This window comes from Globicephala melas, chromosome 19, assembly GCF_963455315.2.
Source record: "Globicephala melas chromosome 19, mGloMel1.2, whole genome shotgun sequence".
NCBI lineage: Eukaryota > Metazoa > Chordata > Mammalia > Artiodactyla > Delphinidae > Globicephala > Globicephala melas.
This window is the reverse complement of record NC_083332.1, coordinates 10,249,721-10,271,082: the sequence shown is the minus strand read 5'-3', so window position 1 is coordinate 10,271,082 and position 21,362 is coordinate 10,249,721. Positions and strand designations below refer to the sequence as shown.

Here is a 21,362-nt window from a genome sequence, read left to right as displayed (position 1 = left end):
CACTCCAACTCACCACCTCCACCCTCCTCCCCAAACGCACACCACATCATTGGGGCAGGTGTGAAAGGAGATGGTCCATCTTCTGGGGAGGGTTAAAGATTCCTAGGAAAATCAGCAGAAAGCTCTCCAGGCCTCTCTCCGAGCTGAAAATGCAGACAGGCACCACAGTTCGCCACTCAGTTTGAAGCGATTTCCCAGCCCTGAAGTTCACCCCGGGCACGAACCTCCTCCGGGAAAGGGCGGAAGCAGGTACCTACAGCTGGCTCCAGGGGGCGCCTGGGAGACTCTGGACTCAGGCAGCTCTGCAAGGCCCAGCAAGAGTTCCTGGCCTTCCTCTTCCTCCCACAGGAATCTAGCTGCTCCCCCAGCTTCCCTCTGCAAGCGACCAGAGGACGCACTTCCGCACGGATGCTGGCTTTGTCAATGCGGGGCATCGGGGAGCAGATGTGAACAAGCAGATCTTGGCCCGGAGGGAAAATCGGAGCTCACCCAAATGGAGTCTGGGCTGACCGATGGGTTTGTGAGCACAGGTGGGACATTTTAAAATGTAGATGTTATTTTTATTCAGATATGGTGAGATCAAGAGGTCAGGAGACGACTGCCACTAGAAAGATAGTTTATGACTCACAGGTCCCAAGATGCGGGGGATGATCCAAGCATGAAGGGTCCCATGAGAGAACAGTGAGGTTGGTCTCAGGCCTGGGTGGGGAGGGGGGTAAGTGGGCGAGAGCCTTTATTGTGGTTTTTACAGGAAGGAACGGTGGGGGGTGTGGGGCGGGGGAGCAGGGTTAAGCACGTTTAAAATTGGCTAGTTTGAATCATTTCAGTGGGCTCTGGGGCGTAAGGGGCTGTCCCTAGTCGATTGATGCCTGGCCCTCGGGCAATTAGGATAGGGAGATAGTGGCCCAAAACTGGAAAGTCCCAGAAAAAGAAAGTAGCTGGGGTAGTGAGCTCTGGCTTCGTTAGTTTGCATGTGAAAGGCCCGCTGGCAGGCAAGTCATTTGCTATGTCTAGGAATCAGCCAACCCTGTAGGCCGTCCAGGGTCAGCAAGGCCTCAGGTGCATCATAATACAGAAAACTTTTAAATGCAGTTAAAACAATCCACGAGCCAAGAAACCTGCTAAGCACTTTCTCCGCGTTAGCTCTTTTAGCCCTCACAGCAAAATATAAGGCATGATCAAATTTATCTGAGGGACTTCCCTGTTGTTCTGGTGGTAAATCAGCCTTCCAATGCAGAGGACGAGGCTTCCATCCCTGGTCGGGAAACTAAGAGCCCCCCATGCCTCAGGGCAAGTAAGCCCGCATGCCACAACTACTGAGCTCACACGCCTCAGCTAGAGCCCACGTGCCACAACTAGAGAAGAGAAAACCCGCACGCCACAACTAGAGAAGCCCATGCGCCACACCTAGAGAAGCCCATGCACCACAACGAAGACCCCGCACACCGCAACTAAGACCCGATGCAGCCAAAATTAAATAAATAAATAAATCCTTTAAAAAAATTTATCTTATAAAGACACTGGGAACATTTCCTGCAGTTTGACAACTCAGATTTAATTCATGCTGCAGCAAAGTAGTTCGAATCCCCATGGGCTGTCTCCCCCAACAGGAGACCCAGTGTTATATGAGATGTGGGGAAGGGGTAGCGTGTAGGTGAAATTTAAATGACACGGGGCTTTTTTTGTTTGTTTTGCCTCGCCCCAGTCTTGTGGGATCTTAGTTCCCTGACCAGAGATTGAATGCACGCCCTCAGCAGTGAAAGCGCAGAGTCCTAACCACTGGACCACCACGGAATTCCTGACAGGGTGTTGACTGACACAGAGAAAAACAGGCCTGTGAGCAAGAGGGTTAATAAGACCCGGGCTGTGAAGAGAACTCAGGGCCCCGTTGCCTTGGAAGCTACTAAATTAGGCTAAATATGTAATACTGAGTCTGGAAATCCCTTATCTGAAGCTCTGAACCTGGGTTGGGAATGGAGGCTGTGTCTGCAGATCAGAGCTATTTAGATCCCCCAGGCAAGCGTGGGATGTCCCATTCTCATTAATTTGATTTCAAATACTCAAGTCTCTGACAACTGATTTTAGAGAATGATGCTTCTCCGCCTTTTGTCCTTGGAAGTTAATTAACAAAAGCAATTTTACAGATTCACAGACAAGTACTATTCAACACCCATTTCACAGATGAGGAAACTGAGGCTCAGCAGTATCAGTCACTTGCTCTGAGTCATGATTGAATCAGCAGCACACCACACCTATTTGGCTCCAGAGCCTGGGGTCTAATACTTCCTAGACTGTAGTGGGGGGACTCAGAGGGGGGCACTCAGAATCCCCTCCCTCCCCCACCCCAAGGCTTCTAATCCATCCAAGTGGAAGGTGTTAGGCATAAATTTCTTAAATGAGCCTTGAGCGTGTGTCAAAGTCGATTTCTCGCCAACGGGGCCAGCCAGCAGATAGCGTGAGCCTGGTGGCCAGCAGGGCAGCCCGGCACCGTCTTGTTTATTTCCCGAGGATGTCAAAGCGCCACATTCTCGGCAGTGGTAGTGTTAGATTTGGGAGGACATCTTTAGGCAGGAGACATTCATCAGAAATAATAAGCAACTTCTGAGAAACAAACCAATCAATTAGCGCCCAGGCACCAACAGTCCATCTCCAGCAGGGTCAGGTGGGGGTCTGTCAGGCAAAGGGGCTCCGCTAGCAGTGATCTCTACATTTCTCTAGTGGGCAGAGATACAGAACACACAGTGGGCTTCGGTCTCAGTGTGGGGACAAACTGTTTTCTTTCTCAGAAACGAGTGAGGGTGGGATGGTGTTTTGTTTGCGGCAAATTGTGCTTCGAGCCTGAGATGGTCTTTACCAATATTTTATCTAACACAGGCTCACTGTGGGAATTATAATAATTTCACAAGGCAGTAGCATATAGGATAACGTCTCTTAAGAAGCCCATAAAGAAAGAACCTTCCCCAAATCAATGACAGATGAACTACACTATTGTTCCAGGCAAGGGGAGATGAAGGAAATAAAGTCCAAATTTAGTTAAGCTGTACCTTTATACAAGGTGGTTCTCGGGAGAGGCGACTTAACCACGAGCTGAGGTCCAGCTACCCACCAGTGAAAACGGGTCCCTCACTGCTAGAGCACGTTGCTAGGGAACAACGGAGGCGCTGGCAGGCAGGACAATCTTCCTCCAGGCTGCTGATGGCTTTTTGCCCCTGTGGGGAAAAGAGTTGCCTTTACCATGGCAGGAGCTAATGCCCCAAGGTCTTCAGAGAGCTATTTCTTTCTTTCTTTTTTTAAACTTTTTATTGGAATATAGTTGATTTACAATGTTGGGTTAGTTTCAGGTGTACAGCAAAGTGAATCAGTTATACATATACGTATAACCACACTTTTTTCTTTTTCTTGATTCTTTGCCCATATAGGCCATTACAGAGTATTGAGTAGAGTTTCCTGTGCTATACAGCAGGTTCTTATTAGTTATCTATTTTATATAGAGTAGTGTGTATAGGTCAATCCCAATCTCCCAATTTATCCCTCCCCCCACCCTTATCCCCTGGTAACCATAAGTTTGTTTTCTACATCCGTGACTCGACTTCCATTTTGTAAATTAAGTTCATTTGTGCCCTCTTTTTTTTTTTTTTTTTAAGATTCCACAGAGAGCTATTTAGATCAGCAAAGGGTAACTTTGCCCAGACTGGACACTCCTGTATGGTCCTCACTGACAAGCCCCCCAGCGGGGTCCTCGAGCAGCTGAGCTACTGAGGGCTTAATAGCAACCACAGATGCAGTTGATGACATCCTGACACACGATTTCACTTTTACATCAAAACCGTAACTTCATTCCTGAAAACAACTTCACTCTTAAAAAACAACTTCATTTTTGTCATAAACAAATGGATCTGAAATCGTATCAAACTGCTACACGGCAGACAGACTGGCTGGGCCCCAGGAATCTAGCAGTTCACTATCGAGCACTGCATCCATCTGGCGCTTTACGCTTGGGTCTAGCAGCTGCCGGGGAATTTACCTAAAACCGGCACCCAGCAGATGGTTTCCTCGAGATCCAGCCAGGATCTCGCGTGGTTTACCTACAATGCGCCCCCTCCTGAAAGGGGTTTTTCATTCTTTCGTTTTTGTTTTCCTAAGTACTTTAAAGGCTTTTTCAAAAAACAATGTGATACTGAATTCATAGCACTGTCCCAACATCCATTTTCTGATTTTTGACAAGGTGATATTGTTATACAAAATAAGAGCATCGGTGGAAGGCTGGGTGTGATACGATAAAAACTAAACATTTGGGCTTCCCTGGTGGCGCGGTGGTGGAGAGTCCGCCTGCCGATGCGGAGGACGCGGGTTCGTGCCCCGGTCCGGGAAGATCCCACATGCCGCGGAGCGGCTGGGTCCATGAGCCATGGCCGCTGAGCCTGCGCGTCCGGAGCCTGTGCTCCGCAACGGGAGAGGCCACAACAGTGAGAGGCCCGCGTACCGCAAAACAAACAAAAAAAAACCTAAACATTTGGTCTTTGACCCCAGTTCCTGACACACAGCTCCTAAAACCCTTGGAATCTCCAAAGTGAGAGTGTCTTTTGTGTGCTGAGGTGGATGGTCACCGGGAGCCCCTAGATAGCTTCAGGATTGGGGCTGGTCACCAGAAAGGCCAAGGCGTGATTAGAGGATTGGAACTTTCAGCCTCATACACCCTGGACCACTGGGGAGGAGAGAGGGACTGGAGGCTGAATTAATCACCAAGGGCCAATGATGTAATCAATCATGCCTGTGTAATGAAACTTCCATAAAAACCGTAAACGGCAGGGTTCAGAGCGCTTCCGGGTTGGGGAAGACATCAAGGTTCTAGGAGGATGGTGATCCCGGAGAGGGTGTGGAAGTTCTACACACACACACACACACACACACACACACACACACACACACACCCATACCTAGCCTTGTGCATCTATTTGGCTGTTCCTGAGTTGCATCCTTTATAATAAGCCAGAGGGACTTCCCTGGCTGTCCAGGTTAAGCCTCTGAGCTTCCACTGCAGGGGGCGCGAGTTCAATCCCTGGTCGGGGAACTAAGATCCTGCATGCCACGCGGCGTCACCAAAAAAAAAAAAAAAGAATAAAGCACAAAATGCAAGTTAAGTGGTTCCCTGAGTTTTGTAAGCTGTTCTGGCGAATGATTGAACCTGAAAGGGAGGGGGGTTGTAGAAACCCCCAACTCTGTAGCCAAGTCCAACAGAAGTTCCGGTAACTTGGGGACCCAATGATCGCTACTGGCCTCTGAAGTGAGGGCCGACTTGTAGGACTGAGCCCTTAACCTGTGGCGTCTGACACTGACTCTGGGTAGCTAGTGTCAAACTGAACTGCAGGACACACGGGTTGGTGTTAGAGAATCAGAGACGCTATAAGAAAAGCAAACCACACATCTGGTATTAGTGCTGTGAGTAAAAACACCACAGTAAGTGAAGGGCGTGTCCAGGAACTCTCGCTCCTATTTCTGCAAATTCTTTTGAGTCAAACTATTTCAAAATGGAAAGTTATCGTTAAAAAACAATGTGAAAAAAAAAAAACAATGTGAAGGGCACTTGGATTTAATTCTGTATTTACAGTAAACTTTTTTCAAATTTGCAGCCTCTTGCAAAGGACTGGATTATTTCACACACCTGTGCCTCGTTTATCGACCTTGGTAAGCCTTTGTGGACTTATGAAGCAATTCCCCTAAGCACCTTTCCTTTCTAAAACAAAATTTAAATTTAGCTTTCATTGCCCATTAAATGTAATGTGAAATTTTACAACACTCTGACAGATGCAAACACATGGCAGAGGGGTTGAATTTAAGGTGAGCTGGGCATTCGGAGAAGTCACCAGAGACTTAGAAGCGGAAGTTCGGGACCCAGAAGCCTGCCTCCTTTGGATGTGTGGAGGTGTTGTCTGTAGACCAGCTCAACCTAAACCTGGACAGTGCAAGTGAACATGTATTGAGTGCTTACTGTGTGCCTAGAACTTTATTGGATTAACTCAACCCTCACATTAACCCTAGGAAGAAGGTATTAGTAATTTTATACAATCACACAGCCAACACGTGGCAGCACTGAAAGTTGAACCCTGGCCATCCAGCACGAGGTCTTCACCATCCTGCTACAAAAGCAGGACGTGGCACAGGCCTGCTTCACAGGAGGTGGTCACAGTGTGTGGCCCCTTCAGAATCCATCATCAGCCTTCACCGTGAGCCGAGCTGACTCAGGGAGCTCCTGTGTCCCTGTGTTTGCCCCGGGGCCCCCGGACAGGAAGTTGCATGCGAAAGGTCTGCCTGCATAGTATTCTCAGATCCAGCCTTGTGAGGTTCTGAGGAGGCAGGGCTAGGTGGAGAGATACGCTGATCTACTGACAGATGGAAGGTGAGGCCTCGGTCCACTCTGAGACCCCACAGGGAGCTCTGAGATTGGGCTGGCCCAAAGGGAGACGAAAAGGTTATTGTGGGTTGACTTGTGTTCCCACAAAGAAGTTGAAGATCCAGATTCCCGGGACCTGTGAATGTGACCTTATTTGGAAATAGGGTCTTTGCGTTCATCAAGCTGAGATGAGGTCATTAGGGTGGGCCCTCATCCAATAGGACTGTGTCCTTATAAAAGGGGAAATTTAGACACAGAGACAGACACCCAAAGAGGGAAGATGAAGTGAAAACACAGGGAGATCGCCATCTACAGGGCAGGGAACTCCTGAGGCTACCAGACGCTGGGAGAGGTGCCTAGAACGGCTCCTCCCTCCCAGCCCTCAGAAGGAACCGACCCTGCCAACACACTGACTTCAGACCTCTAGACTCCAGAACTAGGAGCATATAAATGTCTGTTGCTTAAGCCGCCCAGCTGGCGGTACTTCATTACGGCAGCCCCAGGAAATTAATACGAGGGGTGGCTTTGGTGTCCCTGTACCGACCTGTGGACGCTGACCACCTGGGAGGGGCACGAGCTTGGGCGAGGCAGTTCCCTTCAGAGGGGTGATTCCTAGGGAGGCAGGGAGCAGGAGGCCTCGGCAGCTGGCATCTCTGGCAGCTGGGATGGTGTGCCAGCCCTGAAAGAGTGGCTCTGGGGAAAGCAGCGTAGCACCCACTACACAGGCACAAAAGTTGAGTGGAAAGTATGTGTGGTTGTGTTCTTGTCAAAGGTGAACCTCTAACACCCAGACTCATTTCTTTGGGCCCACATTGGTCCCACTTCCCCACTGACACACTGGCACATCTGAGGCTATGAAGATGGCTAAGATCTAACCCCACCCTCAGGACTCTCAAAGGCTGGTGGGTCCATGGTAAGAAAACTTGCCACCCAGAACACGCTCGTGAGAGCTGGGACAGGCATGAAAACAGAGGACGTGGCATCAGAGCGGATGCCCCAACCCACCTGGGGCGGAAGCCAAGCTTCAAGGTAGAAATCACATCCAGGGGAGACCTGAAGGATGGTCGTGAACGGGGCCCAGGGGCAGGAAAGAACAGAGCACATTTGAGAAAATGCCAGCAGCTCAGTCTGTCTGCTGCGTGTGCCAGGACCGTATAGGATCTCAGGAGCCATGTGGGGACAGGTGGACCTGATTCTGACTCAGCGGCAAAGGTGAAGCCACTGAAGGGTTTCAAGCAGAACAGGACAAGTTCTGTTTCGGCAGTGATGGAACTCATGGAGATCCAGCTGACGCTGTCCCTCAGATAAGGCTCCACCCGCTCTGACAGGGACACTTCCCCCCTCAGCTCCCTCCACCAGGATGCCTCTCCCTCCCATTCTCCACCCCCGACCCCCTCCTGCCACCGGAAATTCAGCTGACACTTCATGGCTGAATAGTGAATGAATGGATGGATGGATGAACGAATGAATGAAAGATTGAAGACCCACCTTTCTTCAATCCGCCCCACCAAGGACTCCCAGAGCACTGTTTCCCCTCCCTTGTGGCCTGGAGAGCAATGGGAAGGCAGCTTTATAGTTTGCTTTTTTACAGCGTGAAAATATGCTTTAATGAGAGTATTAACAAAACAATGTGGAACACAGAGGGGAGGGTGCAACTAGGTGCCTGGGAGCGCTTTTAGGAGAGGTGGCTGGAGCTGGGTGGTGATGGGAGAGGCGGCATCACCAGGAGAAGAGAGAGCGGACTGTCTTTGGGGAAGGCAAGGAAGATTTGGGTGGGGTTTCAGACCGCTCAGAAGAACTGGGATGCCAGTAGGCCTATCTTACAGCTACCAACTGAGCAGCTACTGTGTGCCAGGCACCGTGCTAGGTGCTGGGGCTGCAGCCATGAACAAAGTCTCTGCCCTTAGGGAGGTGACATGGTGGGGAGGGAGGCAACCAATGAACATTGCAAATAAGTAAATGATAGTGTAGGTGACTCGGTGATCACTGCTGTGGAGAAAAGAAAGCAGAGAAGGGAGATGAGAAGTGCTGGGAGCTTGGGAGGGGGCACCCTCCAGGGAGGAGATGCTGGAGCAGGAGCCCAGTGGAGGTGAGAGGAGGAGGTGCATGCAGATCTGGGGGAGGAGCATCCAGATGGAGGGAGGAGCCCAGGCAGAGGACAGGGGTCCACCCGGAGTTGGAGCGTGGCAGGGCACGGTGAAGGAACAAACAGCTAGGAGAGGGGGCAGCCGGGGGATAATGAGTGGGGCGGCGGGGCAGGGAGAGTGGGAGATGAGGGCAGAGAGCTAACAGTGAGCGGTGGGGTGAATATGTGGGTGAGGGGAGGACTCTGGCTTTTACTCTGCTTGAGACAGAGTAAAGCAAAGACACAATTTCTGTTTTAATGGAATCCCTGTGGCTACATGTGGGGGAAAGATGGCAGGGAGACCAGGGAGACGGCGATGACCCAGACCACAGGGGACAGGGCTCAGACCACAGTATTCCTCGTTTCTTGAAACTGGAATGACCCAGGGGTCCATCAACAGGGGAGTGGATAAAACAGATGATGGGAAATCTGTACAACGGACTACTACGCAGCCATGAACAGGAATAAGCTGTTGATAACCCAATAACATGGATAAATCTCAAAATAGTTAGGCTGAGTTAAAAAAGCCAGGTGGAAACAGAGTACCCGGTATGTGATTCCATTTACCTAAAAGATGAGAAAATGTAAACTAACCTATAGTGACAGAAAGCTGACCAGTGGATGCCTGGGGAAGAGGGCGGTGCACGGGGAAAGCAACGGGAGATTCGGGAGATATTCTGGAGGCAGAGTTAACAGGATTTGATGATCGATTGGATGGGCGTGTGTGATACAGGAGCTGGGGATGACTGCAAGGTGTGGGGGGGATGACTGCAAGGTGTGGGAGGGCTGAGGGTAACCACGGAGGTGCTGGGGGCAGGGCAGAGTGGAGGTGACAACGTCGAGTTCCCACACGGGGCTTGAGGGGCCAGTGGGTCTGTGCATGGCAACTTGCAGGAGACAGCTGAATGGATTGTTCTGGATCTCAGCAAGGAGGTGGGCAAGAGAAGGATTTTCGGGAAACATGGAGCAGGGGGCAATGGTGTGTGCTAGTAAACTAGTTCTCTGAAAAGAAGAGTAAAAGCCCTGATTTGTCCTGCTGGTCAATTTCCATGGTGTGTATGTTCCCACCATGGCCAATTTCAAGCTACTAATGGCTGAACAAGGAGCTGGCATTCCTGAATATTTAACTGCTCAACGAAGCTGGTGGGAGCAGGCTCCAGCAGCCAGTGGAAGGGGTGGAGGCAATAACAAGCCTGATAATTAACATCTGGCAAACATTAACTCTTGTCCCAACTGCATCGCATCCTGTCTCGTTCAATCCTTACAATGCACTCTGTGGAGACACAGGGAGGGGCTTTACTCAACGCCCCAGCCACCAACCAGCAAGTGGAAAGACTGGGATACGAACCCAGCAGACAGATGCGATGTTGCATACGTGTTTTGTTTTGTTTTGTTGAGTATAGTTGATTTACAATGTTGTGTTAGTTTCTGCTGTACAGCAAAGTGATCCAGTTATACGTATTCATACATCCACACTAGTTTAGATTCTTTTCCCATATATATCATTACAGAGTAGAGTTCCCTGTGCTATACAGTAGGTCCTTATTAGTTACCTATTTTATATATAGTAGTGTGCATATATCAATGCCAATCTCCCAATTTATCCCTCCCCCCTTCCCCTTTGGTAACCATAAGTTTGTTTTTTACATCTGTGACTCTATTTGTTTTGTAAATAAGTTCATTTGTACCCTTTTTTTAGATTCCACATATAAACGATATCCTACGATATTTGTCTTTCTCTGACTTACTTCACTCAGTATGACAATCTCTAGGTCCATCCATGTTGCTGCAAATGGCATTATTTCGTTATTTTTTATGGCTGAGTACTATTCCATTGTATGTATGTACCACATCTTCTTTATCCATTCCTTTGTTGATGGACATTTAGGTTGCTTCCATGTCCTGGCTATTGTAAATAGTGCTGCAATGAACATTGGGGTGCATGTATCTTCTCGAATTAGAGTTTTTGTCTTTTACAGTCCAGGAGTGGGATTGCTGGATCATAGGTAGCTCTATTTTTAAGGAACCTTCATACTGTTCTCCATAATGGTTGTACTAATTTACATTCCCACCAACAGTGCAAGAGGGTTCCCTTTTCTCCACACCCTCTCCAGTATTTGCTGTTTGTAGATTTTCTGATGATGCCCATTCTGACTGGTGTGAGGTGATACCTCACTGTGGTTTTGATTTGCATTTCTCTAATGATTAGTGATGTTGAGCAGCTTTTCATGTGCCTCTTGGCCACCTTCTTTGGAGAAATGTCTATTTAGGTCTTCTGCCCATTTTTTGATTGGGTTGTTTTCTCGATATTGAGCTGCATGAGCTGTTTGTATATTTTGGAAATTAATCCCTTGTCAGTCGATTCGTTTGCAAATATTTTCTCCCATTCTTTGAGTTGTCTTTTCGTTTTGTTTATGGTTTCCTTTGCTGTGCAAAAGCTTTTAAGCTTAATTAATCCCATTTATTTTTGTTTTTATTTTCATTACTCTAGGAGGTGGATCCAAAAAGATCTTGTTGCGATTTATGTCAGAGAGTGTTCTATGTCTTCTTCTAAGAGTCTTATAGTACCCGACCTTACATTTAGATCTTTAATCCATTGAGTTTATTTTTGTGTATGGTGTTAGGCTGCGTAAGTGTTGATACTTTCATTGCTGTGCCCCAGAAGCTTCCCACACTGAGCCATTCACCGCCCAGCAGGCACTGGCCTTGGACTGTTATTCCTAACAACCCTCCAAGGTAGATTCTATTATTATTCCCATTTTAGATAGGGAAGCTGTGGGTAGAATGAACAATAGCTTGCCCGATGGCTCACAGCTGGCTAGTGGTGAAAGCAGGACTGGTACCCAGGAAGGCTGGCTCCGAAGCTATGCCCTCAACCTCTGGGCTATGTCACCCACAGGCTTCGTCCTCTACCCTTAATTCAACTCAGATCATTGAATCTTACTGAGAAGCTGAGCTCAGGAGTTTCAGGAGTAAGCAATTTTAACATGCTTTTATTCCAGTCCGTATTACATTTCCTCCCATTGTTCAATCTGTCTAACAACCCCAGATTTCAGTGGCTTCGTGATTGTTCCAGTTGGCACAATCAGGACAAAGGACATCAGTAAAAAGGAACAGGGGTGGGGGGATGGGAAGACAGATACTGGAGGTGGAAGTGGGCGTGGCTTGGGAGGCTGCGATGTGGGGAAGCTCAGACCCTCCCAGTGGTCTGAGCCTTCAAGTCAGCACCCCTCCAGCACACCACTGGCCCTGCTGAAATGAGGGGCTGCATCTGTGCCCACTTGGGATTCACAACCGGGGGAGCTTGAGAGACTCTGTCTCCCTGTGGGCAGCCAAAAATGCAAGAGAGCTTACGGCTATGAGCAGCTATGTTCTTGCCTCCATGGAGAAAGCCAGGCTGTAAGAAGAGAGAAGAATGAATCCACGGTATGGAGAGAGGCAGACATGAAAGAGAGAGAAGAAAAATCCCTGCAGGGGTTTGAGCCTGTTTCTGGGTGTCCTACCTTGGAGTTCCCTTACAACAAATTTCCCTTTTTCCTTAAACTACTTCCAGTTGGGTTCCTGCCATGTGGACCCAAAAGAATTTCAAGAGATACACCTGCCATGACAGGATGTACCCTGAATTTCTCCTCCATGAGAGAGTATTTTGTCAAGACTAGGTTCAGCTGCAAGTAACAGAAAAACCTAAAGTCATATGACATAAACAAGTTGGAAGTTTAATTAACTTTTACATACACAGAGTCTGGAGGTAGGGCATGCAGGGCTAATGTGGCAGCTTCACAATCATGAGGACCCAGCCTCCTTTCATATTATTGCTCTGTCATCTTCAGTATATGACTTGTGATCCAAGATGGCTGCTGGAGCTCCAGCCATGACATCCACATTCCAGTCAGTAATGCAAAGGAAGAAAGGCTTAGAAACAGTCTCTTTAAGGCCAATCCCTAGAAGTCCCACACAACACTTCTATACTTGTATCTACTGGCCAAAACGTAGGGGAACATAGTGTAATTTTTGCTGTTCTAATGTATCCATTTAAAAATCAAGGCTTGTATTACTAAGGAAGAAAGGGTCGTGGATATCAGGGGAATCTCTTCCAAAATCTTATCCTTCCACAGAGATGGAAGGCATCCTGCATCTTCAGTCCAAGGCCTTCTAAACTGAGGAATTTCCTGACAGGCCTTCGGAGAACTGATTCCACCAAAAAGAAACTATCAACAGTGGGCCAGTGGATGTAGCTCACCGGGGGCAGGTGGTGGCCCGGGAAGCAGGCACAAGGCCAAGGGGCTGTTGATCTCCTGTTAGAACCCAGCTCCGTCCTTTCTTATCAAAAGAGGAAACCATCCCTGCTCCACCCAGGGCAAGGTCCCTGCCTGACAAGATGGGAGCTGACACTAATCGATAATCCAGTCTTCCCATGAGGCAACCACAGCGAGTGCTTACCTGTGACTCTCAAGAGCTGTAAATGGGGTGGGGCCTTGGTCTCCTGCAACCCCCAGAGATAGAAGACCCAGCCCCCCCACCACTGTCTGGACAAGCACCCATCCTACCACTGTCATTCAAAATACACACCTCTACCACCAGGAGGAACCATTCACAAGGAGTACATCCAACGGAATTATGCAAGGCAGTGGCACCCTGGTCCACCCTGGGGTGGGAAGAGGGGGTAGAAGAACTAGATTGAGGGGGTATATTCCCCGCACCCCCCCCCCCGTATCAGCTTCCAGAGAACAGCATGGTAAGGCGGAGCGGATGGAGTGGAAAGTAACAGTTCCTGTTACAGCCCAAATGACAGGGTCATAACCAAGCAACAGGAAGAACATGGTAGCAAGTGGATGATGGGCTGGAGCTGGGGGGATAGGCAGACCAGCTGGAGGGGTCTCAGAGCCTCCGGGAGAAGAGCAGAGGGTGCCCTGACCCAGACAGCACATCCTGAACTATCAGAACTAACTAGTCCCTTGGCCATATTTGTTAGGGTTCTGACCAGCTCTCTGGGGAGGAGGAATTGTGGGCTGAGAGCAGAAACCACTAGGCATCCTTTGGATACTTGGAGAAAATGGGAAGGGTGTTTCAGACACAGGGAACAGCAGGGGCAAAGACATGGGTGTAGCCTTCTCACGGGTATCCTCAAACCACAAGGCAGGTACATGGCTGGGAGAGTTACCGTTTGGAAGCACAGGCTTCATCCCATCACCCATCCCTGTCTTTCTCACACTCAGCAGTTGAAGACGTCAGCATCATATTTAGGAGACCATAAATTTATAGGATTGTGGGTTTATAGATTAAAAGCCCCAAGCTCAGAGCAAGACTTCTCAACCTTGTTCACCCATCAGAAACACTGGAGAAGACTTTCAAATACTGATGAGTGTATAAGAGAGCTGTGGTACATCCACACAATGGAATATGGTTGCCCCTTGAACAACGTGGGGATTAGGAGCATGGACCCCCTGTGCAGTCGAAAATCCACGTATAAGTTTCGGCTCCCCCAAAACTTAACTACTAATAGCCTACCACTGACCAGAAGCCTTACTGATAACACAGACAGTTGATAAACACATATTCTGTATGTTATATGTATTATATTAATATACTGCATTCTTACAATAAACTAAGCTAGAGAAAATATTAAGAAAATCATAAGGTAGAGAAAATACATTTACAATACTGTACTATATTTATCGATACCACTGTTTACAAGATGAACCATCTGTCAGTACCTCTATCGATACAGTATACAAAACACTGTAGATGTTAGACGTTTTACTGACACAACATCAAAAACGAAAAGATAATGTGAAAAAAGGCATTCATATTTACTTACAGGCATAACAAATCATGCATTGATAAGGAAGCAGCAGCAATAGGATTGCTTTATGGTAGCCTAGCTTAACTGATACTGTTGCTTCCTGGTAGCCAAGTCAATAAATTTTAACGGCATACAAATATTACAGTCATATTCATAATACAGTACTGGAAACATTGACACATTTTTTAAAAAAATCACTTACTTGACACACAGTTTCCCAATTATGAGGGGGAGGGAGGGACGGAGGGAGGAGGGCATACTGTAACGTAATTCTTCGAAAGTCATAAAAACAGTACAAAAACACATTAATTTTATAATATATAAAATATATTTGTATATTAAATATATAAATATATTCACCTTATGCCTATGTAAACAAGTCAAAACAAGTCTTGCACAGGATGTTCTACACATATATTCTTGTATATTTATTGAAAAAAATCTGCATATAAGTGGACCCATGCAGTTCAAACCCATGTTATTCAAGGGTCAACTGTACTCAGCAATAAAAAGGAATGAAATACTGGGACAGGCAACCACATAGTTGAATTTCAAAAACATTATGCTGAGTGAAATGACTGCTCAGAATGTACTCGATTCCACTGATAAGAAATGCTAAGACAAATCTAATCTTTTTTCTGGAAAAAAAAAAAAAAAGGCCAATCAGTGGTTGCCTGAGGTAGAGGGATTAACTGCAAAAGGGGCACAAAGGAATCTTTGGGGTCACGAAAATGTTCTGTATCTTGACTGTAGTGGTGGTTACATGGGTTAAATATATCAAAATTTACATTTAAAAAAATTACTTAATTTTGGCTGTATTGGGTCTTCATTGGTGCGCGTGGGCTTTTCTCTGGTTGGGGCGAGCAGGGGCTACTCTTCGTTGCGGTGCGCGGGCTTCTTATTGCGGTGGCTTCTCTTGTTGCGGAGCACGGGCTCTAGGCGCAAGGCTTCAGTAGTTGTGGCACATGGGCTCAGTAGTTGTGGCTTGCGGGCTCTAGAGCGCGGGCTCAGAAGTTGTGGTGCACGGGCTTAGCTGCTCTGTGGCATGTGGGATCTTCCCGGACCAGGGCTCAAACCCATGTCTCCTGCATTGGCAGGCGGGTTGTTTATTTATTTTTAAAAATAAATTTCTTTATTTATTTATTTTTGGCTGTGTTGGGTGGGTCTTCGTTGCTGAGCGTGGGCTTTCTCTAGTTGTGGTGAACGGGGGCTACTCTTCATTGTGGTGCGCAGGCTTCTTTTTCATTTTCGTGGCCTCTCTTGTTGCAGAGCACAGGTTCTAGGCGTGCAGGCTTCAGTAGTTGTGGCTTGCGGGCTCTAGAGCTCAGGCTCAGTAGTTGTGGCGCACGGGCTTAGTTGTTCCGCGGCATGTGGGATGTTCCCGGGCCAGGGCTCAAACCCCTGTCCCCTGCATTGGCAGGTGGATTCCCAACCACTGAGCCACCAGAGAAGCCGTACACTTTTTTAAAAATTGAGCTATACCTGATTTACAATGTTGTGTTAGTTTCAGGTGTACAGCAAAGTGATTCAGATATATATATATATACATATATGTATATGTATATCTATATATATATATTATTTTTCAGATTCTTTTCCCTTATAGATCATTACAAGATATTGAGTAGAGGTCCCTATGCTATATAGCAAGTCCTTGTTGGTTGTCTATTTTATATATAGTAATGTGTATATGTTAATCTCAAACTTCTAATTTAACCCTGCCCCCACAAAGTTACACTTTAAATAGGTGCATCTTTTTTTTTTTTTTTTTTTTTTTGTGGTACGCGGGCCTCTCACTGCTGTGGCCTCTCCCGTTGCGGAGCACGGGCTCCGGACGCGCAGGCTCAGCGGCCATGGCTCACGGGCCCAGCCGCTCCGCGGCATGTGGGATCTTCCCGGACTGGGGCACGAACCCGCGTCCCCTGCATCGGCAGGCGGACTCTCAACCACTGCGCCACCAGGGAAGCCCCAAATAGGTGCATCTTAATGGATGTAAATTATACCTCAATAGAGTAGATTTTTTAAAGTAAATCGATGTTCTGGTCCACCTTTAGAGATTAGGTTGACCTGGGGTGCAGCCTGGGCACTGGAGTTCTGATAAGCTCCCCAAATGATTCCAAAGTGTCTGGGAGCAGTGGTCCTCCAGGTGTGCCCCGCAGATGTGCATCGGAAACACAGGGAGTTGGTTAATGCAGATCCCTGGCTTCCACCCCTGGAGGTTCTGATGCTGTACATCTGGGGTGGGGCTGGGATCCTCATTTTAACAATGTTAACAAGCTCCCCAGGTGATTCTCCAATGCTCTAGAGTTCTCTAGAACTTGAGAGCAATTGGTTTAGAATGTGCTGTGGGTTGGGCCCCACTCCCAGGGAAAACCAGGGGCTGAGAAGAAAGTTGAGCTGGGCCCTGCTGTGTGTCCTTGAGCTAGACTCCAAACCTCTCTGATCCTGCTTTATGGTGCATACTTCAGAACCCAGAGCTGTCCACTACCAGCGGTCCACATGTGGCTAGTGGTCTGCTTTGAGATGCGCTATAAGTGTAAAATACACACTGGATTTGCAAGACTTTGCATGAAGAAAAGAATGTAAAGCATCTCATTAGTAATTTATTATATTGAATACATGTTGAAATGACAACATTCTGGATATATTGGGCTAAATAAAATATACTATTAAAATTAATTTTACCTGCTTCTTTTTGCTTTTTTTTAACACCTAAATTCATTTAACCATGGAACCATTTCTTTTTATCAAAGAGGAATTTGTTTTCTGTGGAATTCTACTCAAAGGCAAGGGATAAATGTATACTTTTAGTTCTAAAATTTTATGATTCTTTAATTCATAAATTTCTCAAGAAAGGTTTCAGAGAAATATTTTTTTATGGATGAGGGCTTCCTCATCCTTTTTCATAAACAAGTTACCCTCTTTCTGAAAACGTGCTGCCATGACAAGATTCAACAATGCGCCATCTCTAAGACTGTCAGCCTCTGTTGACTGCTGGAGTCTGCACAGATTTTCAAAGTCCCCCACGATCTGTCCCTACCACGCTCATCCACAATTAGCAGGTATCACTCTCACACAAACCATCTATTCAAAAATCTGGTCTCCTGGGCTTCCCTGGTGGCGCAGTGGTTGAGAGTCTGCCTGCCAATGCAGAGGACACGGGTTCGTGCCCCGGTCCGGGAAGATCCCACGTGCCGCAGAGCGGCTGGGCCCGTGAGCCATGGCTGCTGAGCCTGCGCGTCCGGAGCCTGTGCTCCGCAACGGGAGAGGCCACAACAGTGAGAGGCCCGCGTACCGCAAAAAAAATAAAATAAAAAAAAATCTGGTCTCCTTACTGTCATCTTGACTTTCATGTCTGTACTTTTGTCTTTTATTTTTAATTGACCTGGTATATCTTTCCCCAAAACTTCAAAGTTTGGTGCATGCCCCATCCTCCACAAATTTTCCCTGGCAGTTCTAGTCTATATTGATCTATCTCTTTACAAACTCCATTGTTCACACGTTAGAATCCGTGTGGAGCTTCTGCCCCAGATGCACAAACCCAGACCCACCCCTGTGAGATACTGACTTAGTGGCTCCGGTATGGAGCCCTGGTACCTGTATGTTCACAAAGCTCTGCTGACGATTCTGATAACACACAGGAGTGAAGAGTACCTCCCTGCCATAGAGCGTGCAGTGCTGTACCAATCAAACATGTGTTCAGCGCTGACATAGAGTGCACAGTGCTGTACCAATCAATTAAACACGTGTTCAGCGCTGACATAGAGTGCGCAGTGCTGTACCAATCAATTAAACATGTGTTCAGTGCTGCCTACGGGCCATTGCTTGGGGATACACAGAACACAGCAGCATCCTTGCACTCAGACAGCACAGAGTGTAGCTGCAGAGTTCCCTCAACTAAACGTGATGGGCACTATGAAGGAGGTATGAGTCCAGTGCTTTGGGAGCACAGAAAGTGGTGAACGGTTACCAAAGAGACCATGGAGGAAGCTGAGGTGGCCCCAGAAGAAGAGTTGGATATTGCAGTAACACATGTGGACCTAGAGATGATCATACTAAGTGAAGTAAGGCAGAAAGAGAAATACCATATGACATCACTTATATGTAGAATCTAAAATACCACACAAATGAACTGATCTACAAAACAGAAACAGACTCACAGACACAGAGAACAGACTTGTGGTTGCCGAGGGGCAGGGGGGCTGGGGGAGCGAAGTATCAGGAGTTTGGGATTAGCAGATGCAAACGACTATGTATAGAATGGATAAACGACAAGGTCCTACTGTAGAGCACAGGGAACTATGTTCAATATCCTGTGATCAACCCTAATGGAAAAGAATAGGAAAAAGAATGTATATGTGTATAACTGCATCACTTTGCTGTAGAGCAGAAATGAACACAACATTGTAAATCAGCTATACTTCAAGAAAATAATTTTTTTAAAAAAAGAGTTGGATTTTTACCAACTCTCAAATAATTGGGTTATTTTAGATGGAACCATATATGGAGTATACGCCTCCAGATGCTCTGGCACAGAGTATATGGAGGGAATGGTAGGGAGTCAGAATGGAAATGTTGGTAGAGGTCAGAATATGAAGGACTTCAAATACCATGCTAAGAATGTCACTGTTTTCCTCTGGACAATAGAAAATAATTTAAGGAAGAAGCATCCAACTTTGTTGTTGTTACTGTTTTCTAGCATTGATTCACATGATAGAAATCTCTATGAGTATGGTGCCCATTCACTTTTTTTTTTTTTTTTTTTTGCGGTACGCGGGCCTCTCACTGTTGTGGCCTCTCCCGTTGCGGAGCACAGGCTCCGGACGCGCAGGCTCAGCAGCCATGGCTCACGGGCCCAGCCGCTCCGCGGCACGTGGGATCTTCCCGGACCGGGGCACGAACCCGTGTCCCCTGCATCGGCAGGCGGACTCTCAACCACTGCGCCACCAGGGAAGCCCCACCATTCACTTTTATTAATGTGTCAAGACAACCGATTTTTTGTAAGAAACACTAAATCAGCAAGTCTCTAAATGTATAAGAATACCATATTCTCACCTAGTTTTTCTTTAGCTGATAATTCATAATACCCAAGTTTCAAGTTATAATTTTCCATGGTTCTATAGCTTATATTAAATACATCTAGTTTCAGTTACAATTAGTGATAAATTCAAATCCACCAGAATGACGACAACCTGAAACCAATTTTACGTAGGTAGTGGCAAACAGGTGAAAATAATTATCCTGTCTTTCTGCCTTTTTTTTTTTTTTTTTTTTGTGGTACGCGGGCCTCTCACCGCCGCGGCCTACTCTCCCGTTGCGGAGCACAGGCTCCGGACGCGCAGGCCCAGCGGCCATGGCCCACGGGCCCAGCCGCTCCGCGGCACGTGGGATCCCCCGGGACCAGGGCACGAACCCATGTCCCCTGCATCGGCAGGCGGACTCCCAACCACTGCGCCACCAGGGAAGCCCTCTGCTTTTTTTTTAATGAAACGCCTAGAAATCTTCAAAATACATCTGTGGCTTGCATTACATTTCCATTGTTCAGTGCTGCTTCAGACTGTAATGATACCCACTCCCCAAGGACTGGTACAAGGCTCAGTTCAGCTTAACGTTACACGTAAAAGAGATTGGTTTTAAACCATTGGGGGAAGTTTGATAAACTGTAGTAAAAATAAAAATAGTAAAAGGTAGCATTTAAACTGAGGCCAAGCACATGTACTTAGATACTGCTTCGTTGAATCCTATGAACCCACCTGGTGTCCCTGTGAAGGAGTGTATCTATTGCTGTGTAACAAATTACTCCAAAAATTCATGGCTTAAAAACAACAACAACAGTTATTAAGCGCACAGTTTCTGTGCGCCAGGAATTTGGGAGCGGCTTACCTGGGTAGTTCTGGCTCAGAGTCTCTCGTGAGGTTTCGGTCAAGATGAGGGCCGAAGCTGCAGTGAACTAAAGGTTAGAAGATCCGCTTTCTAGATGGCTCATTCCCATGGCTGTTGGCTGGAAGCCTCAGGTCCCCGCCAGGTGGACCTCTCTAGAGCGCTGCTTTTAAGTGTGAGGAAACGCAGAGAGAAGAGCCTGAGGCTGGAACTGGGGGAAGGGAGGGCTGTAAACTGGGCTTGGAGAGGAGGATGCTCTTCTCAAATGTAGCAGGTGTGGGAGACTGGTGGAGGTTGGTGGGGTACCTCCCCGCAGCATCCATTCCTCCCTGTGTTCCTTGCTGGAAGAACCCCAGAGCTGAAAAACGACCACCTTCCTCCCTGCCCTCGGCGGTGAATTAAGGACAGGAGCGCGCCAGAAAAGACAAGTCCTGATTGGTCAAAAGCTGAGCCAATCATGATGCTCCTACTCCCAGCAACAGACATGTGACCTGGTTCTGGCCAATACCAAATGAGAGGATGTCTCCTGGGGGCCGGTGGGAAAGATTTTATTGTCTCTTAAAGAGAACTAGCAACAGGTGATCTTTTATCCTGCCTTTGGAAGCTGTTGTTGGCCCATGTGGTATCCATCTTGGACTGTGAAGGGATTCTGCCTCAGAGTTCGACCTGCTGAGGGCGGGGAAGGGAGATGCAGAGCCTGGGTCTTTGGTGTTATCACCGAGCCACTGTGTTAACCAACCTAGAACTGCCCTCGTTGGAATTCCTGCTACATAGGATATCATTTTGAGTTGGGTTATCCATTTTTTGCAACCAAAAGCATCTAAACGGATACTTTGGAGGCGGATTTTCTCACCTGGGCATAGTCCTGGCTCAATTAACCATGAGATGGGGTGAGGAGCGGCAAGAAGGAATGTCTATTAAAAGGTTTTAAAATGTGAGATGAACATTAAGGGGAAGGGCCCCACCCACGACCCAAGTAAGACTTGAAGACTGGAATTGTCACCATTGTGGACTTCTTAGGTTTGCAAGAAGACAAGAGATTTTTCAAATGCAACTCTCTGAGAAGTGAGGTGATTGTGCTTTTTTTCCCAAGATTTGGGATAGCGGAATGTCACCATTAACATCCAAATGGGTTACAGCTCAAAGTGACAGGTTATTGAGTC

The 21,362-nt window shown here is 47.3% G+C and overlaps 1 protein-coding gene across 1 annotated transcript in view; it reads left to right on the top strand.

Moving 5' to 3' along the window:
- Positions 1–478: 478 nt before the first annotated feature.
- Positions 479–21,362, top strand: part of IGSF23 (immunoglobulin superfamily member 23) — a 41,474-nt gene continuing 20,590 nt past the window's right edge. Inside the window, exons 1-2 of the mRNA XM_030873990.2 lie at positions 479–530; positions 5,631–5,685. The gene's annotated coding sequence lies outside the window, so the exon portion shown is untranslated. The remainder of the gene's footprint in view (positions 531–5,630; positions 5,686–21,362) is intronic.